The 27,906-nt window shown below is 44.3% G+C and overlaps 1 pseudogene; it reads right to left on the reverse strand.

The window, feature by feature from the left end:
- Positions 1-239: 239 nt before the first annotated feature.
- On the reverse strand, positions 240-27,805 carry LOC109480874 (annotated as a pseudogene).
- Between the last annotated feature and the right edge of the window lie 101 nt (positions 27,806-27,906).

A 27,906-nucleotide genomic window follows, 5' to 3' on the forward strand; every position in this document is an offset into this window, starting at 1 on the left:
AGCCGGCCGACCCAGCGGCAGTTTTGTTTCTAATAGCCGCCAGCACCACATTAAAGAGCTGGGCCGCAGGTGCAGGCTGAGCCGACGAGCCCTGATGGAAGTCACGGCAAAATTAGACACCGCCGTTCGCCGGTAACGAATATGACGTCCTAATGTTATATTTGGTGTGCTGTTTTAAGAGATAAGCTAATCCTCTCCGCCGGCCCGTTATTTAGAATTAAGGCGCTGCTTATACAAGATTAGGACGTCGGTGACTCATAGGAGCGCACCGGGAAGGCTGGAGAGACTTCAGGGGGAAGTCAGAGTCACACAGTTGTCACAGGACTCCGCAAATACCCTCCAGTCGTAATTGAGTCATGTACGACATTCACAAACTGGTGCTGCGGGACGCCACAGCGGCCACAGGTCCGCGTGAAAAACGAGTCTGTTTATAGGAGTCGGAGCTGACTCGCGTTCAGAGAGTGATCCGTTTGCTCCCAATGTTCCGTAATGGCTGATGGTGGCAGACGAGAATTAATTTATCGGGAGAAACGAGACGTTATTAGATTGGAATCGCGTATCCCGGTCTCCGAACGCCGGCGAGGCATCGGCGACCTCTGCCCTCCGTTTCGAATCTTGCATTTAATTTTGGAGTTCCTGAAACGGCCGCCGTTATTTACACGTGAGCGTTTCTTCCTCTACTAGTGGTGAAGTCAGGTGGATGTAAAGGAATGTCATATCTGTGGCAATATTTACGATGTGATTATACCTATGCGTGTGTTAGATTAATATCTACGTATAAGGGAATATAATCATTACACGCTTGAAAGTGATTTTATTAAGTTGGAGTCGTGCACAGACCCACCTCTACATGTTAAACTACAGATTTTCATCATTCCTGGTGAATTGATATCGGACGTGACGGTTATGTTTTCTATGTCCCAACACCGTTTCCCTTTTTACACCGCAAAGAGGATTTTCGGATCTTAAGTTTTATCTATGACATGCAATCAGAAAATGATGGGCTTCCGAGCCTGACATATTTTCCTTATCTGATTTAACTTTTTTTAGCTCTCCCACGATCGGAAAAAAGATTTCTGGTCGCACTGATGCCAATCGCAATAGTACCTTCTGTCTGTAACGTCTATCGTCTGCTTCTCCTAGAGGTAGGAGGGTATTCAGTCATATGTTGCATACTTCATAAGGTTTACTTTGAGGTTATAGGTTCTCAGAATGCGAGTGTTCTTAATGGCATGAACTTATATTATAATATTCACTTAAATCAGCTACTGACCCGTTTTGGTATTTTATACAAGGTTCACCTTCTACCAAAAGTGACATTGACTGTGCATAATGTCATGACGTTCACGGACACGTTCAAGAGCATCTAGTCTTGAAATAATCTCACCGTCAGTTACTGTATGGTTGACTGGTTATGAATTGTAAAGACTGTAGACGTTTGGTGAATAGAATACCCCTTCGCCTGGGGTTTTCGAAGCCGTAAGGCTCCACATCTGTCTGTCGCCACTGACGTAGCACTGACGTCATCTCGTCCCCATGATTGATCAGACTCGTGACCAGGGTGGTGAAGGTAAGCGTGGAGAGAACACGGCTGTCGTGGGGACTTGGAGATGTTACTCGTTATCCTAGAAAACATTCCCCCACCAAGACCATTTGCATTTTATGGGGTTTATGATTCAAAGAAAAAAAAGGGACTCTTCTATGTGAGAGGAGTCTTTATGTGAGAGAGAACTGTCGTGGGGACTTGGAGCTGTGACTCGTTATCCTAGAAAACATTCCCCCACCAAGACCTTTTGCATTTTATGGAGTTTATGATTCAAAGCAAAAAAAAGGACTCTTCTATGTGAGAGGGGTCTTTATGTGAGAGCTGTCGTGGAGACTTTGAGCTGTGACTCGTTATCCCAGAAAATATTCCCACACCAAGACCTTTTGCATTTCATGGCTTTTATGATTCAAATCACGAAAAAGGGACTCTTCTATGTGAGAGGACTCTTCTGTGTCCTTGGAAACGCCATTTGAATTTTGGTTTGTAGATAAGGAATACTAGTATGTGTTTGTCCAACTGGATCGATACCTTAAGTGCGACCTCTTGAAATCACGGGAGGATACTGTGGCATGAACCGTAACTACCCGCCAGACATTCTTTTAATGAAGGGTGAGTTTTGTCCCAGAGGAAAACATTATCAATCATTATTTTACCGAAATATCCCGCGGCAATTTCTTTTGTTGTCCTACGATGAAATGATTATTTCGTACCAAAACGTAAAATTGAACACTGTTTCTAGATCAGTTCAAGAAACCGTCTGCCGCAACCATAGTACTTGACGTTTAATTTTCATCATTTAACTATGTGAGTCTAATTTGTATCGGTAATAACGGCTTATAAATTCGGTTCTTTTTGTCCTAGCTGTATCTACCCGCCTTAGTGTACAGGCTGCACAACGGCGCAGTGCGCTATCTTCCTCTAGTGCTTACACACCCAGGAAAGCTGAGTCTGGCACTTCTCTCCTCGCGGTTGATTGCAGGTCAGCACCAAGGACAGGGCAAGTTCTTCGTCAGCATCCATGACACGTACAACTCATCATCTAGCACCGCGGAGAGCACCGTTTCTAATCTGCATCTTCTAGTGAGTGTGTAGCGTTCGTGACAAGGCACTGGTGCTGACACGGCCGCGCGTTCTACAGTCAAACCGATAGCATGAGTACGTATGCAGAGTCATTTGTAAGGTAAGCATGGAATTACGAGCATATGTCAATTTAAAGAAGATGTGAGCCGCTGAAATTAGATTGCGCACATGGTAGGCGGATTATTGATTTAATGCCGCTCGTCAGACCTGGGTGGATTTTATTGGTTACCGACAACAACGCGAGGAGCGGCGGCGATGACATCACCGCCCGCGGTGTTCCAGATAACATCGGGTTTACGGTGCCGGTACACAAAAAACCTCTCAGCTAACAAATAACGCAACGGGGGCTAAGTTACTCCGACTGCAGAGTTAAAAGCATATCGACGGGTTACGATTTGGCAGCGGGTTTTATGAGGCCAATATCTCTTCTGGAAGACGAGCACGAAGCAATAATGTTAGCACCCGCCAAAGGACTCTCTTTACACAATATGTAGTCCCTGCCGAGTTGCTTTATTCTATTACACATCCCGTAAAATCCATATTGCGCTGAACAGATTAACCTTTCTCATGTGTAATAAGGAAAGGCAGATACAAACGGCATGGGTTAATTTACTAATATAAAGGATAAGACCCATGCAGATTCATCATTCTACTGTTGAAACTGTTGAATAATGCCATGGAGGGAATACATGCGCATATATTACTGTGTTCGCTATCGTTAGAGGCCGTCTATTTTACGGCAATGCCTGAGGAATATTAGACAAAACGTACATGTATATCCCACCTGGTATAGTTATAGTCTATAATTGCCTTGAACGAATTTGTAGAGGATTGTTTTGTTTATTGTAGCGACCCATGGTTTATAGATCACTCATTAAAACGCACATGTAATAATGGCTTAGGTCAATATATAATGCCGAGTGATGCTCGAATTTCGAGTTCTGACTACATTTGGAAATGATTGATTTAGCTGACATCCAAAACGGAAATTCTCAGTCAAATACATGCAGAAATACTATCTCCTCTGGGTTCGTAAAATCCTTGTACAAGAAAGGGTGAAACGCCCCCCACCCCTGCGTGATTACATCAGCCATGCAGGCCGCTGCTTAAGTCGGGGAACCCTGCGTGCGTACGCGTCCTGATGTAGATTTACTTTTGAAATACGTCAGGAATACTGGATGGTTTCCTTTTTTTCTAAAAATACGTAATCACGCCGCTGCTGTGCGCCCGATAACCCGGTACGTGAGGAGTGAATGCAGCAACATTCATAAGAGAACCCCCCGCTGGGATACAAATTACTGGGCCGCTGTCGACGTCATCATTTATTCCAGAGCCGGCAATTTGATGTCCGTCAATTAGTGCCATTGTCTATGACATCAGTCACGTTAAACCGTGCATCTTGATTTGAATAGTCGTCGCCGAAAGCCAGTCGAAAAAGTCATATCTTTAGAATGGCGGGACATTGCCGATAGGGAAAACTGAACGCCGAGATATAGTCTCGTTTTCTTGGCACAAGACAATGCCTACAATGGATTTAGTTTACGTATAAGAATAAAGAGCTACAATTTCATATACTAGTATATGCAAATGTGTCAGGGCAATGTGATGTGTTACATTTTTGGGAGATAATTTCTGGGATGATATAGTTTTTTCACACGTTTAGTAGAATGGCCCCTAAACTTGCAATCAAATACAGAATCCTACCTAATATTAATGTTTGAAAATTACTGAAAGAAAAAAAAATGAGGTGAAAGTATCCTGATTTCGTTCAGTTTTTTCCTTAAATGCTTCAACTTCATCTACATTTTGTTAGCACAGAATATTAATGCCAACACCATACAACAAAAATTGCAATATATATGGCAGAGAACCGTTGATAATCAGTTACAGTGAATCCAGAATTTACGCTAACTGTGCTGAAACGAAAGTATGAAACCAATTTGGACGAAGAAAACACAAAAGTCAATCGACAAACAAGATGTCTTCTGGCTGTTTCCCGATTTTCAAGCAGCACACAGTAAAAACCGATTCGCATTTATCGATTAGTTGGACCGTCCATTCCATTAAACACGCCTGTCCTTTACCGAATGAGTTAATTTGTTGGACAGTAAGTACCCACTCAGTTGATTGAAAAAAGTCAAAGTAGAAATTGTAGCTAGGCTCTTGTCCATCGGAAAACCCTTTACGTAATAAACGAAGCTTAGGCAAAAAGATAGGCAGACATAAATGAGTTACGATATAATCGATTTTTATTGATACCCCGCTGCGGCAGTGCACAAGAACGGGTATTGAACTTCACAGACATCAGGATATAATAGGATCACCATGGGAGTAGCACAATCTCCACACTGTACAACGCAGAATCGACGCAAAGTTAGATTTATAGTACAATGGCTAAGACAATCGAACGTTATTGCATTGTGTCGTATCGAATTTTCTATTTCAGACGCCGTTAGATACGTACAATTTCCGCCCAAATTGATTCAACTTTACAATTCAATATTACCTGTCAGGCCCACTTGACAAAAATTCGCCATTAAATACCCCAAGAGCTAAACAGTTCCTACTTGATACATGAAAAACATTTACAAACTTGGAATTCTAAAGTACTAGTAATTTTCCATACGTAGCAAAATGTCGACTAGAATTCGTTGTGCCTAATCTGCCGAGGATGCTGCGCTTTCATTATGTAGCTTATATAACATGTATGCAAAAACATTTTCAAAGCGCCGTGTGGAATAAAGATGTGCCGATGTTATTAGTGCTCTCCGCCGAACGGGCACCGCCTTAATTCGACCGGTCTAGTGCGCACTCCAAGTCCTTGGCAAACACACAAATTTCACAGCTTTTTTCTCACACGCATCATGAAAAAGGCCGAAACGCTACAAGCAGAATATTCTACTCCTTTTGAATGTCATGAACTACACATTTCAATGCTTTTGGACAATGGAATCATAAGTCCTGGAAAAATCAAGATGAAACATATCTGAGCAGATGAAACAGAAAGTACAGTAATGATGATAGTGCCTGCTTCAATATGCAACATGAATAGGACTACATGCAGATGGTATATTAGACCGGGATTCTACCCGTCGACGGGGGGACAATTTGGCCTGCCATGTCGATATGAAGGCGGGGGAAAACTGTGATTGAATACATGAATTCTTCATAATTTCGCATTCGCCTCAATTCATATTAATGGTTGGTAATTTCCCCGGAGGGTTTTGAAGCGATTTATTGCAAAGGGAGACCGGCCGGTGAATTACAGAAAGGGTCATTTCGGCTGAATTCTGTCCTTTTTCATTCTATTTTCATTCACACACGGCCGGGACGTTATTGTCGCGGCGTCATGCCCAGCACACGTCCAATTTTGCGGCAATATGATATGTGATTTTACGACAGGCGGCAAACGAAAATGGTCCCTGTCCGGTACAGATGTTGACTGATGATAAGAATTCTAATGCCGAACTGGGACATTCGGGGCATCATGCAGAGATCACGAGTCATTAATGGATATATCTCTAACACCACAGGGCCTTCAGCAGGCGTGCATATCACAGGGAAATTGCCGTGTTGAATCCAGCGTACCCTCGGCGTGCACAGTCTCTCGTGGGGAGGGAGATCGGTGAGGATTTGGCCCTGTTCTTGGCATTCACCGCGTGCCTTAATTGCACAATGTTAAATTAAGGACCGCCGTGAACACTAAGAGCCAAGCCGAGATTTGCCGAGGGATACGACGGTTTCCGAGCAGTGCCGAAGGAGACCCGAAACATCCTATCAAACACACCCGAAATATATAACAAGGAACACAAGGTACAACAGCCATATTCAATCTCTTTACAAGAAACACTATAGAATGAACCCACAGCCGAGCCGCTGCCGAAGGAAGGATGGCTGCTTTATACCCTATTGTTCTTCTTTGTTCCCCCACGGGACAAGTGCGGCACACCCGGCCAACATGCAAATAAAGCATATAACGAGAGGCAATCATATATCAGCGGTGACAAATTCTGCAGTAAGAACAAAACGGGGGCCGTTTTAACCGTTCGGAACCAACGGGCGATAAGAAACCCGTAAAAAATATCTCAATTCCACTTCGGAAAATCGATGGAGTGCAGAACGGGGGATCACGCATGCACAAGGTGATCAGAATACATTATATGCTGGGGAAAAACCTGACCGCAAACATAATGAGAAATCACAGTGTAGCGGCCGAGCCCTTCCGGCACAAAGAGGGGAGAAACACGGCAGAATGATGCAGCGTTATCGTCATACTAGACAGAAAGATGAAGAAAAAGAATATTCGGGAATTGAACAACAAGGCAAAAGGAATTAGGGATCATGTACAGGCATAGCAATAGGACAGGGATTTGGAGCACGTATGAAAGAACCGACTTGTACAAAAAAGGGCGTGAAAATCTACGGACAGCAAAAATGATGAATGTGGGGCATACAGATGGAGTGTGGACCGCGAATATCACCGTTAGGAAAGAAGAAAAGCGCCGTTGGTTTTAGGACTAAAATGGGAAAACTACCATCGGCATGGAGACACCTTACCAGCAATCTGAACCTCTCTGTCCCCGCGCCCAGCTAGCCGGAATGTACACCGACATCGTCCCATCCACCGCTTCGTGTTTCATCCCCGCAAATTCCAACGCACACACTGATGCGAAAAGGAGGAAAGGCGGAGCACGTACGAAAAACGACGTCACCCAATATTACAAGCAGGATCTGCCGGGTGGTGCGCAGTGAGGGAGGACGACCGGCCGCACCTGGAATTTCCACCGCCCGCTTCCATGGAATAAGACCGAACGGAACAGGGGCCACTTGCACGTAGCAGTCTCTCCGTCGCATCTGAGACCTCGTGTGAGCATCGCTTTGTCGTTAATACGGTCGGAGCACACTGACAAAGGCTATATAATGGCCTCATTAATAATTAATGTATGCTAAGAATTATGCATAATATGACAGCGGAGCAAAATTGAGTGATGGGTCCCCTTCTAGTGACAAATTAAAGCGCAAAATCCAATAACAAATAAACGGTGAAAATTAAAGGCATAAAATGGAAGACGACAAGGTCTTGGTAAGTCCAGAGAACGACACATCGGGGAAGGAAAAGGCGAGGAAAGTGACATCATCATTTACACTGATTTGCTATTTTGCAAACACGACGCTTTCAATTTTCCAAACAAAAGATGATGATCTGATATCGGGAGGAATTTACAATCTGGATCGTAGACAGGAAACACAATATGGAAGACGCTGCCTGGAGCGAAAAGGGGAAGTCGAAATGAATGGCAGGAAATATACGCACCTGGAATAGAAGGTTCTCCATGTTTTTATGCAGAGTCGACCGACCGTCTCTTGCCTTCCGTCCGTCCGTTGAAATGAGGGTTTTGCGGGGAGCAGAGACGGGCGGGTAGGTAGTTGCCATATTGGGGGACATATTGGACAGGTCCCTCCCGTGTCGGGTAGGAGGCTGACGGAGGAAGCCGGTGTGCTGGGCGGACCCGTGCAGCAGGGAATCCCTACAAAGAGAAAACGAGGCAGAGGTCACGCCGAAAAGCCGCGAGCAACGGGGCGCACATCTAGGCAAGGGGCTGATTACAATTACAAAACGCGAGCACAGGTGCCCGGGCCCTTTCATCCCGAGAAGAACCCTCTCATCTGCTCTAAAATAGACACAGAACACGACACGGAGTGGGCTGTGGGCCCAGGAGAGGACGACCAGAATGCAACGGAGGTGGAAAGCTCTGTTTGATGTGCCGCCAGATGCTGTGACTAATGCGAGTCGATATTGCGGAGATGAAAAAAAAGGACGATTCCTCCTCCCATTTGAATAATTTAGTAATTGAGTCCAATGTCAATTTTTGCTACTCCAGGAGCGCTCTCCTTTCCAGCTATAGCCGGGGCCTTATAGCCGGCTTTTGAGTGGAAATATAAGAGTGGGAAGAAAACTGGGTGGACATTTTTAAAGGCGAAGACAGCTTCACCTTGGTGCTGAGCGGCCTTCCAATTAAAATGTCGGGATGCTGGCGTCACACAAGCCAGCTTCCAATCTGTAAGCCGCGTTAGGCACGCGAGAAAATCTCTGTCGGCGTTATGACACAATGGGGATGACAAAAACGTCATAACTCGCTACCTGCTGGGCTGGAGGAAACCCTGGCCGCGCTCGCGCCCGCCCGGCTACGGTGGAGAGGTGCTCCGATGCCCGCTGCCGCCGAGGCCGGGAGATGGGGGCCGCACCCGCGGCTGCCGCAGCTCTCTCTCAATGCCGCACCAAGGATAATGGGTCCGGGCTTGATGGGAGAGGATTCGTGCTGAATACGTAATGAAGCGGTGGGGAGGGGGGACGGGCGGCTGGAAGCATCCTCATCTCCGTATGGCCGAAGGAAAGACAGCGCCGTAGTCTTGGGCCGCGTCCTTTATAAACCTCGCTGATGCGCTAACCACGATTCAATTACATGAGTGAGATCAGGTGCTGAAACAAACCCACGTTTATAAGATATATTACCGCGCAAATTACAATGGACTGAGCGTAATAGCGGCCAGTCTAATGAACATATTAGGTCTCTCTCATGGGCAGGGCCGGGGATGAGACCCACTCGGAGAGTGACCGCATGTGGACATGAATACTGTCACAAAAATACAAGACTCAAGGGTATTAGGCCCCATCCCATCCCCGCCCCGTCCTTTCATCCAATTACTGCAAATGATTTTGCGTTTAAAAATTCAATTAATCCTCATGATTATACCGGTACACCTTGGCATAAAACCCACCGTGCGTGGAAACGCAACGTGTTTCTACATTATCACATCTCCGGCTCAGTTTAGAGCTATCTTATCCAGGTTTACCTGAAATCCATCTTCGAGGATTACTGTCTAAGAAAACCAGAAAAAATTCTGATGTTTGTGTTGATTTTGTGAAGCACCTACTTATTATTCCTGCACGCGTGCAATATGCATGCAAGTAATTTATTTCGTTATCAGGCGGTTCGCATGAGCGAGGCTTCAATAAGAAGTCATCCTCTGCGGAGCACGCGTATGCAGATAACATTATTCATGTTATTCATAAGAAATTATTCATACCGCCGCCGGTATTGTGTCGAGGCATTCCCCTTTGCGCTCACTCGTTATTCAAAGACAGGTATTAACTCGAGCTCGCTTCACTCTCGCGACCTCTTTAATTACGCTGTGCGCTGGAATTCATTTCCATCCGGGCAATTCACAACCTTGTATATGTAGGGGCACAGGTGGCATAGCGGGCTGAATTGACAAGCCTGAATGCGGGGTGTGTCTGTGCCCCCAAGTACGGCCATTTGCCAAATGTTCCCAGAATGGAGCTTTGATTACAACCATACCTGGATTCGCGGGACTCAAATACATAACGTTTATTGGTTGAAGTAGGAACGTCCATATTGCCAAAAGGTGGAGACTGGCAACGCGATAGAGAGAATGTGAGAGAGAATTGAGGAGGGATGTAATGATGCTCGCGCCTTTTGGCGGTAGGCTGCCATTTAGAGCAGGTAGCTCTGGCATTCCGCCACATGCCACTCTCTCCGCCGCTGGCCCTCTTTACCGTGTGAACAAGGACGTTATATTCAACGCGATGTCTTTGCTCCGAGAACCCAGAAAACTAGAGACGGAATAGCTTCAACAGCGCACACAGTGATAGAATATAATGAAAAGAATATGCAGCAGAATGAACAAAATATGTATCAGCTATAGCGCCCCACCATAATGGAACCGGATTGTACTTTTCTCGGCTGACACTAGCTGCATTAAATTGGATGTTGTGCATGCAGCATGCTTACCGCCACCGATGCGTATGATGTTTTCAAATGTGCGGCTCGTGATCTACAAAGCTTTCAAGTCTGCGGAGCTGGCACTTAATATAATTTGTAACAGGAACTTGTACGGATCAAGTCAGTAAATGCGCGTGGTTATTTTTTACGAGGAGGAAGGGCAGAGAAGACGTTAAAAGGAGATGTATTTACCTAAGCTGAACATGTTGTAATGCTGTAGGCGTTTCCTTGATTACCGACTCTCACATGTACAGCATTACCAATTATGGATAGAATTCAAATATTTCAGAAAAATGGCGCTATTTTGGTTACGAATTCATATTACATTGTTATGATCTTTAACATCGTTAATTTATTTTTACAATATACGATATGCAAGTAGCGTCATGAACAGACGTACAGCATTTTTGATGAATGATAGACTAACAATGGAAATATGATAAGAATCACCCAAACGGTTAACCAGTAATAAATGGCATTTTTGTGAAAATATTAAAATGGGTCCTTATTTTTTCTTATCTCCTCTATATATCCTGTCTTTGAATTGGAATTGAAAGTAGTTGACAGCAAGATGGACATAAACATGTATGACCATCCGTTAAAATGGTTTGGTTTGGTCGAAATTTTGACCCAAATATCCTTTCATTTATTTCCAATACTGAGGAAAAAATCCACGTCAACTCCGGACCCTAATGAAATGAGAAAAAAAAACGCCACGAAGAAAAATAGCTGGAGGCAGAAATAAGAAGCAACATGAGCAATAGCCTGCCGGTCTCCCGCTTTTCTATTCCGAGCCGGCTCACAAACTTGTTGTGTGGGCGGAGAAAATTTTCTCTGCGCGGGCATTAGCGTCTGCTGGCCCCGGTCGATGTCTAATTTCGCCGCGTTCCACCGCGGTGCCCGCCCATGACCGCGGCCGCCATACATCACCTATAGAGGGACGGGCACCCACCAATCAAATCAGCCGAAGAAAGGCCCATAAGAGGTTCATTTCCTCGCGGTAATCAAAGTGATCCAAGTTCGCTGTTCTGTACCGGGCCCCTTCCCCACGCGCTCTTGCACATTCGATTTCTTGCTTGAATTATTCAGTCCCAACTGCTGCCTCTTTACCCCGCGTCCTAAATTATTCAGCTGAGGGATAGGGTTCTTCCTCCAAGTTCCGGCTCCTCCCGTCCTGCCGAAACTTTGCCCCCCAGTCCACAGCTGGACACGGCTCAAGGCAAGGTGACTCGGTCAATCTAGATGTCACTTGGTCACTTACTGTACAGGCGTCATGATACTTGAAGTAATCTCCAAGCAGATCCTAGGTTGGCAAAAAGACGGTATCCATTGGCTAGACAGGGTCCAATTGGCCATCCAAGTTTTTTGGGGGTAGCAAAAAAAGTGCCATATATATATAAAACGGTAACGATCTTCCCCCATCAACCTGTGCTCTGAGAGTAACTTGCAGATCTGCAAGAGGCGACATACGGAGCAGTGGGTTATTGTAACAGAAGTCAGTCTATCCCGCTTGGCTTTCGTGGTTGCCCCTCAAGCTATTCACTCGAAAAATGCCTTAAACAAAGTTTTACTGACACCACGCTACAGGTATATTAAAATTTTGGCATTGATTTTGAACCTTTGATTCAGATAATTTTTTTACATGCAAGGGACGATTCTCTCTGAGTAGGCGTAAATTCGCCACCTCCCCATTGAAAATTGATGAGTCATTTCTTTTTATCACCGATAAGAAATTAACGAGCGCAGTTCCTTATCACGGGTTGGGTATTTTACAAGTTGTGGCCGTCACAAACGTCATTGTTCTAGTAAAAATCTCTGTAAAATCCACTGGGTCAAAGCTCAAAGGTCACAAAGAAAAGTTTTGAATCATGTGTACATCATCTTGGTTTACTCAAACCCTACTGTGACGTAGTGAGTAAGTAGTGTAAGTAGTAAGATGTTAGCTTTTCGTACAGTACCCGTTATTTGTAAATGGCCTATTCATCTTATTACTAGTATATAATACCATTTGTTTTATAAATGAAATGAAATGAAATGATCTTTATTGCATATCCTTGCCCAGACGGGCTAAATGCATACATGCTTTGTCACAGTATAAAATACATGTGGTGCATACATACATAATGTATGTTTGAGTTCTATACTAGGATTCTAAGTACTACATAATTCTTAAAGTTACTGTTTGTCTATTTTTTGGTTCTGGTTTCTTCTCTCTTCTTGAAACACTTATTGATATAATCACACACTTTTTCTACAAGGTGTTCATTTCTGCTTGACATAAGATGTATAAATCTATTTTGCTTGGACAGTTTCTTATATTTCTTGTCTAAATCTAGTACATTAAATAACACCTTACGTTTATAGTGAATTGTTTTTAAAATTTGTTTGTAAATTGGACGTAATTCAGTGTTCAATAAAGTGATCTTGAATTTTGGATCATTCAGTTGTTCAAAACACACCAGGCCTTTCCCTTTCAATGGATGTTAACTATTTGTACAAAGGGGACTCCGAGTCAGCGGTTATCACAGACATAGGCGTTTGAGGAACTCCCCCCACTAGCCGGTCATTAAAGCTGGGACAGATTGACTCCAGCGGACTGAAACGCCGACCGCATCATTACCGACATGTGAGCGGGAATGGCCTATAGCCGGGAGCGCTCAGATGACATTGCTCCCACGATTCAACTGAAACGGCTGGCGGAACGACGTCACCACATTTCGTTCAGAGCGCACTCTTCTTATCGTTCTCAATCAGCAGAAATCCGGCAGAAAGTTTCACGCCTTGCCTGCGTTTCAACACGCTCTGCATGTGCCGTTGAGCAATTTTTTACAGTCCCTTTACTGTGCAAACTGCAGCTTCATCATGTCAGGGCAAATTAATGGATCGAGGAAAACACTTTATAGTGTACCTTTTACGGTTAAACATAGAGTAATGGTGGACCGTGCTACCGTATCTGTCATTTCGATTCAATGGGGAGATGATTATCATTTGTCGGCACCTCCGCTTGATTATTGTCCGCAGCTAAACTTTAAGATCGTGTAAACTCGTCGTAAGCTCATGGACTAGCGAGAACAACAAAGGTCTTCCTCGAGAATAAAATGTAACATATTAGTAGTCTTGCATTGGGCCATTTGTTTCGCTGAGGTACTGTGTCAATAATTGTGATTGCAGTACATCAACGACAACAGCAACATTAGGAGCCCAGCTGTGCATTAATTGACAATCTCGCAACACCCGCGGTAGATGGTGCAATTAAGTGATCAACCTTTGGGGAATAGTGCGAAAGTTCATAAATCGCACGCGGTTCTCATAATGTGGTAGGGTGCAAGACAGATGGCACATTAGATTCCAAAATAAAAACTAGGAGGAAATTTCTTCAATACTTCTAGAATACATTTATAAGTCGTGCACTTTAAATGCATGAAGATGACCCAGGAAGGTGATTTTTTTCATACATGAAAGATGGATTCTGGAAATGAATTTCTAGATCCAATATTGCACCGTTCACATTGCAGCAATTCATCCGAGGTTGCTGATATCACATATTCCTCCCTCCTCTACTCTTGGCACATTTTATTGGAACTGCATAAACTCCGCTGACCCGGCCTCATATTGACCCACACATTTCCGGATACTCTGGGTGGTTTTCACCGTTTTCGCTGATTTTTGCCTGTTTGGAAGGGGGCGAAGAGGGGTGAGAGGGCAACAGAGACAACCGTTCCCTGCGGCTTGTTACAGTTTGGTTGATCATTCCAGTGGAAATAATGACTGGATACTATTTTCAACTTCTATTTTTACCTCCCTTCACCAAGCTGAAGTTTTTGTTGGAATACCAAATTCACGACGACTGCCCGAACTAATATTCACTCTCTATAAAACTGTCCCTACAAATCACTGTACCTCCGGTAGATAGTGCCGTATGCAATATGCAGCATGTTTGCGCACTTTGCAACTTTTCACACGGCATTTTGGAGCGTTTCAAGCACTTCGTCCTGACTTATTTATACCACCTGTAATCTAGTCATCTATTGTTCACCTGAAATATTCACCTTCTCCTCCCTGATTCGATTCCCACATCAACATCAGTTTCACGAGCCTGACCTGACCTTTGTGTTGACCTTGCAGGTTTTACAAACGACGCCGCGCCCACCCCTGGTACATGCGGGCATTAGGAAGCAGTAAATACGTCCCGAATTTTGACAAAATTTAATCTTTATCTCATAAAACGTGTGGCGAAGACGGATAACAGCACACTGACCCAGCTCTCTCAAAGTCCCGCCGATCCGGGGAAATCAAAAGGAGGAATTTACCGTTCACCCCGCGTAAATCCCGCAGCCGTAATTGTGGCCTATTGGCGCGAACGGGCGAAAATGGGGACAATTTCGATACAGAAGAATATGACAATACGTCAAGAAATACATTTACCCCATATCCAATCTTTTTCACAACCGCGCTGGAAACTAATGGGCCTGAGAAACGAGTTTAATAAAACGGCGCCACGAGAGAATACAATAAAAATGAAAAGTGGGAGGCACCGTATGCTGCTGCGATATGTCATGTGTGAAAATTTCATCTCCCACTATCGACTGTGATACAGTTTCTTTTACGTGCGCGTAGAAATGTCTGATATGGTTTGTGGGCTGCCTTTACATCTATCGGGCTGCTCTAATGTGGTTATTGGCACACCATTACTCCAAAGATACGTACACGTAGCACAAACGATAAACGCAAGCATCGGCATATGCAAATGATATATTGCATGCTTGACATACAGTATACGATGGACAGACTTTGAAATAGATTTATTACAGGCACACGCGATCATAGAGTTCCACATTTTCAAGTTGCCGCTAATTTTCATCTGACTTAACATATAGAGGCCTGGTGGCATTACATGATTGCCCCAGGCATACACTCAGGCATACACCCCTCCTGTAATTGTTTGTTGGCCAAACTGTGCCACGTTCCGAGACGTTTCTTATCTATATACGCGTTTCTCGCATTTGAGAGAGCATTGCGAATACGTATGTGTACCGTGCCTTAATCTAGACAAATAACTTCATTGATAATCTTGCCCACCAGACGCCGCTCTGGGTATCCCGGCCTCCCCTGCGCGAGGACGCGAAGTTGCCGGACTCCCGAGGCGAGTCTGAAAAGCGAGATTACCGACGTGCTGCTCGGGGTCATTTCATCGTCTCTTCTACCAGGATCACCAGACGTTTTTCCACGAAATGCACACACGAGTCGACTGAAGAGCTTAATGGCAAACATTTGATTTCCTTAGCATTCCGCACAGAAACGTGATCTAGCCAAAGCAGATGTACAAACTAGTCGTTCTACATTCTCAACACATTTCTCGCAAATGTACATCTTTCAAGCACTGTGTACTGTACATATGTACTGTACTGCGTACAATATGTACTATAATTTTGCATGCTACGTTCTGTTTACTTCTTTGCTATATATTGGTAGACCCCCCCCCACCCCACGCACAAAACACATACACACACAAAACAACTATGTATGACATAGATGGAGCGACTCTTTACCATGAATTTGTCGCTAAGTGCTTTTCTGCCTGATTCTTTAGCGATGCACACTCTGCCACATCTGAACATTAAGTGCGGTGTGGCCGCTCTACAATTATCGTCTAGTTGTCACGCAAACACACTCGTCTGTGACCAGTGAAAAGGTCTTCTCTTTCCCTTCAGCGTTCAAGTCTGATTAATCAGCCCTTTCTCGCCATTCTCCTTAGCTGACCAGATAATCGAATTTCACCGGTTGCCGGAGAAGACGCGGCGGCGTTCTGATGTAACCTGACTGCCGAAGTCTACATTGCGCTGTTCCTTCACATTTAAACGTGCAGCACGAAATGCCATGTGTCTAGTCATGCGTTGCGAAAGATATTTGATGAAATATTGAATTTTGTCTCATATGAAGTAAAGTATGTTTTGTAGTCTTATATAAGCGCATGATAATTAAGGTCATACCGTGGTTCTGACTTCAGCCTGAGACAACGTCTGTACTAGCAGGGACTCGTGACACCATCGATGATAAATGCTAAAGCAATGGGAGGGAATCACTCATTTAAGCTCGACGTTCCCTAGCATGGCAAATAACACGTTTTCTGTACGTCAGTGTTGTTCCAAGCGTTACTAAAACATCTTCATTTTGCTTTAGAATCACTCATATACTGCCTAGGAACCTTCAAGATCTCTCTGACTCTTGTATTGCCCTAGTATTCCTATTGGCCGTGCAACTTGATGAATGACACTGGTCCAAATACATCAGAAAGTTTTGTAGGTCACACCCATCGCAATGTGGTAACGTCAAACTGCTGAGCAACCCATCATATATTAGCTGCAGCATACTTTGTTGTGTTATGTTTTTGTAGTGCCCTTTTGGTTCGAATCCAGTGAAAAGACGTTGTGTAGATTATATGTACTGGACATTCCTGGCCGATGATCAAACGTTTCGGATATGTTGCAAAATAGAATCACGTTTGACAGTGATTTGCAATTCCGGGGCTGTTGTGGAGATACCTGACCCAAGCAAACGTGCCCTTGATCGTTTCATTTCTATCTGCCCTCTATGGTAGACTGAGCTGCCAGAGGTCAAAGTCAGAGCGTTACTGGCGCCGGCAGATCCAGCCTGCTAAAACACCTTCCTGAGCTGCTGGAACGCCGCAACTGCTGCTGCCGCATTTAAACATTCCTTCAGTGGAGGAGGGTGTGGAATGGAAATGCTGGGGACATATCCGCAGAAATGCAGGCAAAATATTGACACTTATTATGTGTAGATTTCGGATCTCAGGAATATATTTTTGGAAACAGCTTTAGTGTGCTCGCTGTCAAGATCAGTATCTCTTCTTTCCAGAGACAATGGAGAAAATTTCCTGCCATATTGCCTGCAATGTCTTATCTTTAGCCAACTGCAAATGAAATACTAGTATTTAACTTGATCATTATTCACAGGGGATCACAAATACACATTCTGTGATCAGGTTGAGAGGAATTAAAAAGGAACGGCAATGCATTTTGACATCATTGCAAAAATCCACTGGCAAAATAATCATTTCAGTAATAGATATGCGAAGGTCTCTTTGAGGCTTCACAAAATTACAAAATCATAGGACAGGGCATGGCATGATTCAAAAGCAAATATAATTGGATTCGGCAGAGTTGGTTTTAGAATACATTACATTATCAGCAAAGGTCATTGCCCCTATAACAGGTTCATGTGCTCACATCCGGCTGATTTAGTTTCATATGTAGAGTCTAAATCAAGGTAAAATAAGTAAAATAAACGAATCCTTCGCCAGTAGCTGTGTCAACTCTTATTCCTGTCCATTCCAATCGTTCACGTGTGATGATATCGTACAGGTTTGGAAACGGCAATATGTGGCCCCAAATATGTGCTTAACGTGAACTTTGGCCCTTCACGTGCAGTGAAACAGAAGACGCGATTCTCTCAAGTACCTACATGAAAAAGAAATCCATATGGTTGTGCAGTGTTAACATAAATATTGAAAAGGAATCGGAGATTTTGTCGAATCTTGACAGAGAAAAGTACACTTGAACAGTTTTAATGGAAGTACTGCCTCACGATATAAAGGGTTAAGCTTCCCACGTATTGACTCGACCTCGCGCCGTTCCCAGTGCGACTTGAACAGCCTTGGCGAGAGGCTGGAAGCATTATGCCTCCGGTGTAGCCAAAGGCTTTTCTAAGAGGGCCTGAATGTCTGAGTCAGCGCGCTGGAATCCTGCTCGGTCTTCCCGCGGGTCTGCGGAGACCAATCGGCCCACAGAGGTGTCGGCGTGTGGATCAGCCGCCTTTGAAACCCTAATCCTACTTGCGCTGCGAAAACATGAGGATCCACACTGATGAGGCAATCGATTTTTTTCTTCACCTTCCATTCTCGGGCACGTTAGACGCGCGCAGTGAGTAATTTGGCGAGGTCGGGGTGCGTGGTTATCGGCAACAGAGGAGAGGTGCTCTTCTCCACCGTTAACCCGCCCTCCCTCTGGGCCCGCACAAACGCGATCCCGCCAAAGCACGAAATTGAGACACCGTCTAACACCTACAAGGAAGGGGCTTAGCGTTTCACTGCTTCAATAACAGCGGGCGCTGTGGTTTTAAGGCTCCTAAGAAAGATATTTGATAGATATGGAATAGTTATAGTGGTGTATTAAGAATTACGAGGGATGAGAGCACTGAAGGGCCTCTGGCGCCGCAAACATTTCCGCAGTAAACGTGCTTAGGAGCATTCGCTCTGGCGTGAAATAGGAGATCTACTTTTATGTTTGGGAAAGATGCGGTGGATACCGATATGCAAATGCCAGGTCATACCTCTTGTCGTGAGAATAGATAGTGTGCATATTCCATCACACTCTGTGTTCAACTTCACCTCGTTATAAAGACAGACAACACACTGCCATCTCCAGAGATCTAGAAGTGAAAGATCTAGATGCACACATCATTAGCCGCACTTACACGAACAAAACAAACTCCTTGCCTTTCTTCTGCCGTTGTAGCATTATTAGGTGATGTGCAATTTGCTTGTCTGCAGCTAAATATGTCTGAGTTGTTGAAAGAAAACCCGACAATAACGAGCTGCTGTTCCTGAAGGGCCTCTTTGCAGTCTTCACGTGGGTGGGTGATTTACCACCTCATGCAGTAAGAGTAGCGTCGAATTCTTCATTTCCTTCATTCGGATGTGCGTCTTGCTCTTTTGTGTGATTTTTTTCGGTACAATTTTGGAACAAGGCTAGTAGTACGTAAATGTGACACATGCATCAACTTCAGAAAACGTAATTCCTGTTGAACTTGTACCTTTTGAAGCCGGTATGTTAATCATTGCAAGATGTCCTTGACAAATTCCCGACGTTATTTCCTGTGACGTGCACAGCACATTTCTCCGGAGTCGGAGAGGGCGACAAAAATGTCACCACAGATTCCACAATTACCCACGCAGGCGTCTTCCCGTGTTTTCCCGCGATAAGTCTACACCAGGAGGATCCTAGGCTCAGAGGGGACGAAAACGTTTCGCTCTGTCGTCATATTTGTACCAAAACCCCCCAAAACTCCAAGCAAACGAACAGCAAGGCGGTGAAATTGCGTTGGGATCCCGCTGTTGTGTGCGTAAGATAAAGGGTCACGACACAAATGGCGAACCGACATGCCATTTCAGGCGAGGCTTTTCACCATGATATATCACACCTCGGAGACCCAGGCATCTTCAATGTGAACACCAGGTACAAATTGAAAATGGTTCCACACACTAACCCCAGTCGTAACTTTGGGACCCTTGCTCAGAGAAATCTCATCGTAGGTGCAGGGGTTTCCTTATCACCAGTCTCCAATGTGAGGGACAGACAAATCGACAGAGAGATGTGGATGGGAAGATTACACGACATCCTCCTCTGGGAAAATGCTACATTTTACGAGTTACAACAAAGCTTGATGGCAGGAAAAACTGTTGCACTTTGACTTTCCCTCAGCAAAAGTCTATTATAGTACATAGCAGTTATGAGGAATCAGGGTTTACCAGAACAGAATTTTTCATTTTTGCCCGACCATGAGGTTTGTCTATACCAGGTGCCGGCATCGTAAACATTGCCATTTGGTGGAGATAGAGGGCAAATTACTCGTTAAGATTCAACATGAATTACATCAGCCTTGTCTCAGCAGAATGTGAAGGTTTTTTGGTATAAAAGCACAGCATGTCCTCGGAAACCTAACTTCCCGTTGCGTCCACAAGAGACGCTTGATGAATGGTAACACTACTAGATGGTGATACCTTTCTTGCTGGAATATCAGGGTGCAGTTCCCCAGCTACCGATCACAACATGGATTTTAGAGTGAATGGTGGACAACAAGTTCATGGGGGAACAATACATCCATCTGAAGGGCCGAAGCCAAAAGTGGTCTGGGGCGCCACGACGGGACTGATGAGCAAAAGTGGTCCCAGGGGACCTGCAGGTCATTAGTTGTTGCAATTACGTACATCTACTAACATCCTTCTGAAACAAGCCATAAAGCTAAAACTTCCCTGCTTCGCAAAGATTCAGTGCGATGGTAGAGAATGAATGTTCCCACCTTTCCACAGCAAATTATTCTACCACTGCTATCAGAACAGTAGCTATATATTCTACACTAGTATATTACATGTACGTGTATTTATGTAGAAATAACATAAGTGGGCTAAAGAAAGCAACATGCTTGTGACAGTGATCATGATTATGACGTGCAGACTGTCATTACAGATAATTTTGTCTACATCTTTTAGAGTAACATTCTCACTACAAGGTCTGCTTGCAGGGCAACATTTAAGCATGTATTGCAATAGATGACAAGAATGGTGGATGAAAACACCTCTCCAACGGTTTTCAGTGAGTTCGACGCTTTGAGTGGAAGAGAGTGTGTTTTCAAGAGGCAATTGTTGTCAGTAATAAATGTCTCGTGTGTTCACACATTTAGCAGATGAACAGAGATCCCTTATCTGTCTCACTTTACTGTGACATTTGGCCTTTATCTGCTTCGGTACAAAACAGGAGGTACTGTACCACAGATGACTCGACGGGGCATCATTCGAAATGGCAACACTGGTGATTACGCCTTAGAAATGTCAAGTCATTCCTTCATTGACTACAGAGATTGTTACAGATCAAACAGTTTACCTCTTGCTGTGTGCATGGTTGAATACGCACAAATAAACCAGACATGTAATTCATAGTATAACTGCGGGCGTTGGATTGTCTCCGTGAGACACCCCGTCGTATCAGAAGCCTCTGTTATCCCATATGCATCATGCACCATGAAGCACATTTTGGTGTCTTTCCATAAAAGTGTTCGTGCCTACAGCGGGCTTTTTTGACGGGAATTCACCAAATGATATGAGAGAAGGATGGTTACTGGCTTTATGGGAATTACATCTAACGCGCCTCACAAATCTTCCAAGGATATTGTTGTCGGACCAGCAAGGGATGGACAATTTTTCAACGTCTATGATTTCAGCACCAGGGACAGCGCCCTAGAGTCCCGGCGTGTGAAGACGGCGGCCCCGCCATTATGTTCTGAAATTTCACGCTATTGTCCCCGCCGACATTTAAGGCACTTTGCCATTCGGTGCTGCGGAGCGAAAGCAGACACTTCTAGTGCGACTAAATGACAAAACAAGACCGCTGGCACAGAACGGGCGAAGCTGTCAGCCAACCTGCACCAAATTGCAAACTGTGAAGGGTACGCTAACGAAAGACAATGGTGTCATGTTCCATCTGGCAGGGTTAATTATGAAGTGCGTCTGTGGGAAGCCCTCAGGGCGTAAGATTTCACCGCGATTCTCCTTCCCCTATCTGTCAAATATGGTATAGTGCGCACTCGACTGAAAAGTCATCTCTTGCGCTCGTACATCATCAGCGAAAACATTACATCGCGCACTCCATGGAGTCTTGGTAGTAGATTCCAATCTTGCTATTCGTTTGTCATTTTTAGACATCATGCGGCAAAATACCTATAATCGAACATTCATGCGCTAACGGTACTCCGGCTAAGTATCGGTCTATCCTCTGTCCATTAATCGTGCAGATGGATCGTGTCAGTCCCCAGCACTAAAAGCACTCAGCAAACAATAGAACCCCCAGTCATTAGGCAGCGATGAAACAGTTAACTCGATGAAATGCTCACATTTGGTAACAAACAAGATTGCATCACTAAAAACGGCATTAAGTCATTAGGGATATTTTCTGGTGAACGTCTGAAGTGAGGAGAAGCTGATACATACCTGACATCTCTGTTGTCATGTGGAGAAGGGCCTCCATGTTCATAAACCAGGTTTCCGGCCTTCTATTGCCATCAACAGCAGCATGGAATAGAGGAATCTGTCTATATTCTTTCTCTTACAACAAATATATTTACACGTATGTATAACTTGTCTATCTTATCTGATATGCCCCAGTATGGAACACTTACAGGCATCCGTCCTGTTCATGTCGATTATATCCGCATCTATCCTCATTAACTGTAATTCGGAGACAAATTTGTCCGTCTTTTTAAAACCACATACAACCACAAGTCTCAAGTGTACGCTACAACTAACACCAATCATACAAACATTATGCCTCTCACCGTACATCCGAGTGTGTCCGTCACCTTTATCATGGCAGTGGGGAACTCTTCCTCCCACTCTACCCTCCGGCTGTGAAACGGAAAATCAAATCAAACCACTTCACTTCCAAGTTGCAGCAGAGTAGTCTATTTTTGTGTTTCGAGTTGTTTTGGGGGGTTTCATTCCTTCACGTGCCGAGTTACGCCGACGCTTTTGCGGGGTGACCAGAATACAAAACAAGCATTAGGAGATAGGATTTTGTATTGGAGACCTCCGAGGTTAAAGAAAAACCTAGGTACGTCGACGTTGACAAATTGAGCTGTCGATGGTCGGGCAAAGCTTTTATTTGCGTAGAGTTTTCTGGTTCACGGGGTCGGAACTCCACAGGCGTAAGTGGAAAATGCAAATGAAAGCTGGAAACTTTGCCAGGCTGGTCCTTGTCATGTAGGACATTTCATGCCGCCCTAAATGTATTGCCGCACATGCAGTTAAAGAGAGTGCCATTACCGCATGAGACTTTTATTTATCCGATACACTGAATATCAAAACTTTATACGTGTTCGTAATGAAATATAGATGAAAGACGGCTTGAGAGCTATCCATTCCAAGTCGCATCTGCTTCTTCCAAACAACTTGAGCCGACAAAAAATATCATTGAACCGCATATATCACATTACCAGTTTCCATTCTTTCGTGGATTAAAAAAAAGTCTTCATCAAATTTCGTGAAAGACCTTTGTATGTAGTGTACAGTGAAGAGGGATTGAGCCCAAAATCGAACATTAGTCAGCCGGAAAATATGAGATAAAATTTCTGGCGCTGCCACCTCTGCCTACTCTCTCTTCTTATCAGCGTCTCATAGGTAAGGGATTTTCTTTCGGGAGATATCCTTTATTTCATTTGTGACGGAAGAGGATTATGAATTCTGCCGCAAAAGCGCGGGGGAATTCAACCAACCACAAAGGCAATTGTCGACTGTGATAGCTTGGAACCGACAATGTCACCTTGCAGGGAGACAGCCTGTCGCCGGAGCCGAGATTTTCGCAATCGTCCAGGGGCTCAACTAAATTGAGATGGATTTTTTTTAGAAACGAGTCTTATCACATTCCATCATGGTTGATACCTTATTGATTGCTGGAAACAAATTTTTCCCAAATAGAAATATCCCGTGATCCCCAAATTCGACAAAATAACAAGCAATGAAGCATCCTGTAAGCAGCAATAAGCGTTGTCTTATCGAACACAGAAGCAAATCCCTATGAAATTGACACTAAGATACTGTACAAATTATCAAAAGCACACATCTCCCAATACCACTGCGCCAACTAGAGCCCAACAATTCAATGAAATCCTTCAAACGGCGCCACTCAAGCCCGGATTAATAACCTGTATGCACTTCTTCTACTTCAATCGATTTTCCGGAAAGAAAGTTCAAGATTTTTCATTTAGTTGGCCTCTAAATTAACAGAGCTATCAATAAAAACTAATGTCCCGCCGGGAGCCGTGCGTGACCGAACTTGATGTGGACGCACGACCGTGCTATATCTTTGCTAATCATTTTGACCCACGCTTTGTCAATTTCACCCTCTTTTCTCATGACCATCTTACAGCGAGGGGTTTAACGTCAAATAATATCGTCTTGAAACTTGTTCGGCGTAACGTTCATAATTCAGACACGGAACCCCACTTTGCAGTAAAACGCCTCGCCTGAGCCATCCCAGCGTTTAAGGATAAAGCAATTTTTAGTTTTAATGATTCAGATCGTTTGTGATATAGAAATCCAACTTACAAGGCGATGCACAGAAGAAACCCTCTCGTCATACAAATGCCACAGCCTCGGCAGCCTGTATTGGACTTCATTAATGAAGCGAGTCTCATGGCATTCACGTACTTATTACCACTGGTGCGTTGCCGGCGCCGCGGGGGAGGAGCGCAGGGGCCCCGAGGCTTTTCTTGATACGACTGGCCTCCCTGTGCATGGCGGTCTCACCTGGAAGCAAAGCAATCAGCGCGCCAAACCTACTGTTCATCGGAGTCTTTATCTTAACAGAGGTCTGACTCGGGGTCGTCTTCGGCCGCAGCAGCCGGCTCCAGCCCGAGCGCCCGGGCTCCCCGGAGCCCCCCGGAGGCACGCCGGCGTTACCCAGAGGTCAGGGGAGGAGGATGAATAAAGTATACTGCCATCGACCCCAGTCATTTGTCAGAATGAGCCCAATAAATCTCTCTCACTGTAGATGGTAGATGTTTAGAAACATTCGGAAACGCAGAGGAGACTCAGTTTGATGGAATCGTTTATTTTTAGTCCCGTATTCCCGGCAGATAGACCAGTTTCGATAGGACTGCCTGCAACGGTTAATGATGCCCCATCATGGCTGCGTCACTTTCAAATCAACCTTAACAACTTGGCAATCTTCAGCTTTGCAATTTCCTCTTGTATCGTAATTGCTGGGCGGTATAGACCAATTCTATGGGACAATTCCTTTCCAGTTGTTTCGCTCAGGGCGGCTATTTTGGCATTAGGTTTGTGTTTATTATCATCCGATTATCAGCGATAAACTGAATTGAATTGATTTTAAAACACTTAAATCGCAGTTTTAAAATGGTGGGTAAAATTTGAATACAAGTGCGAGTCTTTGAAATATTCCACGATAGAAGAAGTATTTTTATCGTCATCTTTCAATCCATAATATTTGTTTCGGGTTCAGAAATATGACTCAGAGCAGCGTGTGCTAAATTACTTTCAACTTGTTCATTTTGTCCATTTGAACAAATTTGGCTGCGTCTTGTAAAGCATCAATAATATCTGATTGCTATTTCCTAGCCTTATAAGAAGGTCAGGGTTGGTAGGGACATTCCTTAAAAGTTCAGAACGTTAAAGGGAGGTTAGAACACTAACACAGTGACAGACAAATGCATATCTGTTAGTGAAGGGCACGCGTATTATGTGACGGCGCCGGGTTTCTAACTGGACAATTTCTTTTGATCAAACGGACGTCGCCTTGGAAAGAAGCCATAATGAGAATAATTTTGCGCTATACGTGACCTTTCGCGGTTCCAGGCGGGCTCCTCTCTGAGGCTAGAGGCTCTCCAAATCATTCCTGTCAGCGATGATCTTCGATTATACATACGGTCAGAGAGAACTCGCACGCTGCATTTTAACTGCCATTATTTCTCTTGTCTCCACCGGCAGAGCGGCAGACATGTGGTAATTTCAGTTCAATTACAATTAGTTTTCATCTTCGGATGTAGACTGAAGTTAGGGAGGGGGTTTATGCTTAGAGTTATTGAACCGGTCCCGTAAAACACGACTGAGTTAACGTTGTTTTGAAGTTAAAGATGGTTTATGATATCAGAAGTTATTACTATACATATTGTACTGTACAGCATAATTGTTACCCAATGAGAAGTTATTCTACATACTATACTGTAGTGAGCTATGGCCACGAGGGGTTTGTCACACGCCATGTGCAATCGCAATAAATCTAGAATCGTGCACATTGCTTACCTGCAAGACGCCATTTTATAAAATTTATGTTGATATTAAAAAAAACTGTATAAGAAACAATAATCGAAAAAATGGCTTTTTCTCAAACTGCTTCAAATTTATTGATAGCGAAATACCCCATTCCGGTAGTAAACCGGTCTGTAGTCGATGCCATAACCTTGCTGTCGCCTGTGAGTCTAGTAAGCTCAATCACCTCATGCCTTTTACAGTTAGGCGTCTTAGACTATATTCTTTGTATTGGCATTCCGTCCGAGGCGCTTAGAACACATACCCCATGCACGGTCACTGAGACTTACGGAGCCGATGTGTCTCACGGTAAACGGCACTTTCCTGCAAGTTTGCATTTTGGGGATCGCCCGAAGGAATCCCGTAATCCTTTCGGAGCGCGCACCTTTCAATAAAGTGACAATTTAATAGAAGTAATTCATATCCTTTCCCTCGTAGCCAGGACTTCCTACGTCGCGGAGACTCACCTAGGATATGATGGCAATAATATTACAAGAGAAAGCAATTTTCTCGACTACAACTAGACAAATTCATGCAGGCGGCTTATCCATAACGGGATTACACAGGGCGAGGTGCTCGGAAATGTTAAAGGAGAGGCCTGACGTCACCAGTACTTTTCCTTGTGTAGGAAAATCCATTCTGTCATGATAGTCTAAGACAGTTCGATTAGAAAAGGTATTTTTTTAAACTTCTGGATCCAATCATTTTGCAGTTATCAGGGGCTGTGTGTCTTTAGCATCATGAGCGGCTGTCAAGGTTCATCGTAGACTTTTCAACGTATCGTGATGACTCGCTATATATATAAAAGTTCAATGATTGCCAACGCTTTATGGGTTCTTTGACTTCACTTGAAACATGCAACAATGTAAAGCTCACCAGGCTCAATAGGCTTTGTAGAAAAATAGCGACAACAGCTAAAAACAGCAGTGCCAACGGCGAGTGATTTGAGATGCACCTTTGAACATGATAAGTTGTCACTGGTAATCTTCCAATGTTCACAATATAGACGCACAATGGCGAAGTAACGGCGGCCTAAACCCTCAATACCTGAGCGGTGCCATCGGCCTTGAGGGTTAGGATTTGTGCAAAGCTCTTGTTGGGACGGTTTTAGTCTCCTTTAATTGCTGTCATGGCGTGGTATTGCCAATTTGCGAGGAGCTTCCCTGGAAGGCTATGATCGTTAAACCTCTGTAGAACGTTTTGTCTTGGGGACTTTTCCCGCCTAACTTCAGCCGGCTGCGGTAGAGTGGAAGAAGATAAAAGTGCAACAAATGTGTTCAAAAACGTTTGTGATCCAATCTACCGGTGCAAAGCGATTGCAGTTCATTCGTTGGAGTGAGAGTCTTCTTTGGAGTGAAAGTATTAACTAAGTTACAACAACAGTTTATCTAAGCAGTGGAAACAAGCAGCTTGAGTCCCCTGCTCTGTTGCAGCACCGTCTGCCGTACAGCTTGTGTTAGAAAGGTCAGCTCACACGTAAGGTAGGTGAGCGGGAAATTGGTACTGTCGTTCTCTTAATCAGCGTGACATATTCCCCCTGTGGGACAACCAAGATAGTCACACCGGTACCGCCACTGATAATGATTTGACAAGATTACTAAGGTTCTAATTAATTTTGCCCGATGAGGATAGGCTATCCCGTTAATCACTCACGTTTGTGTCGGGCTGCTGTTTTCCCGGCTCCTCGTCAAAGTCGGATCCAATGACCGTCACGCCCCTGGCAGCGCCGGGAGAGATATTACTCCGGGGAAGCTGCATATTTCATAGCGAAGACGTCCATCGCTGATGGTATCATTTCGTGTACCAAAAAGCTTCGCCGCACCTTTGGGTACTTAACTTTTATTAGCAACGGTCACATT

Source organism: Branchiostoma belcheri, unplaced genomic scaffold (genome assembly GCF_001625305.1).
Source record: "Branchiostoma belcheri isolate BF01 breed outbred unplaced genomic scaffold, Haploidv18h27 scaffold53, whole genome shotgun sequence".
In the NCBI taxonomy this organism is placed as follows: domain Eukaryota; kingdom Metazoa; phylum Chordata; class Leptocardii; order Amphioxiformes; family Branchiostomatidae; genus Branchiostoma; species Branchiostoma belcheri.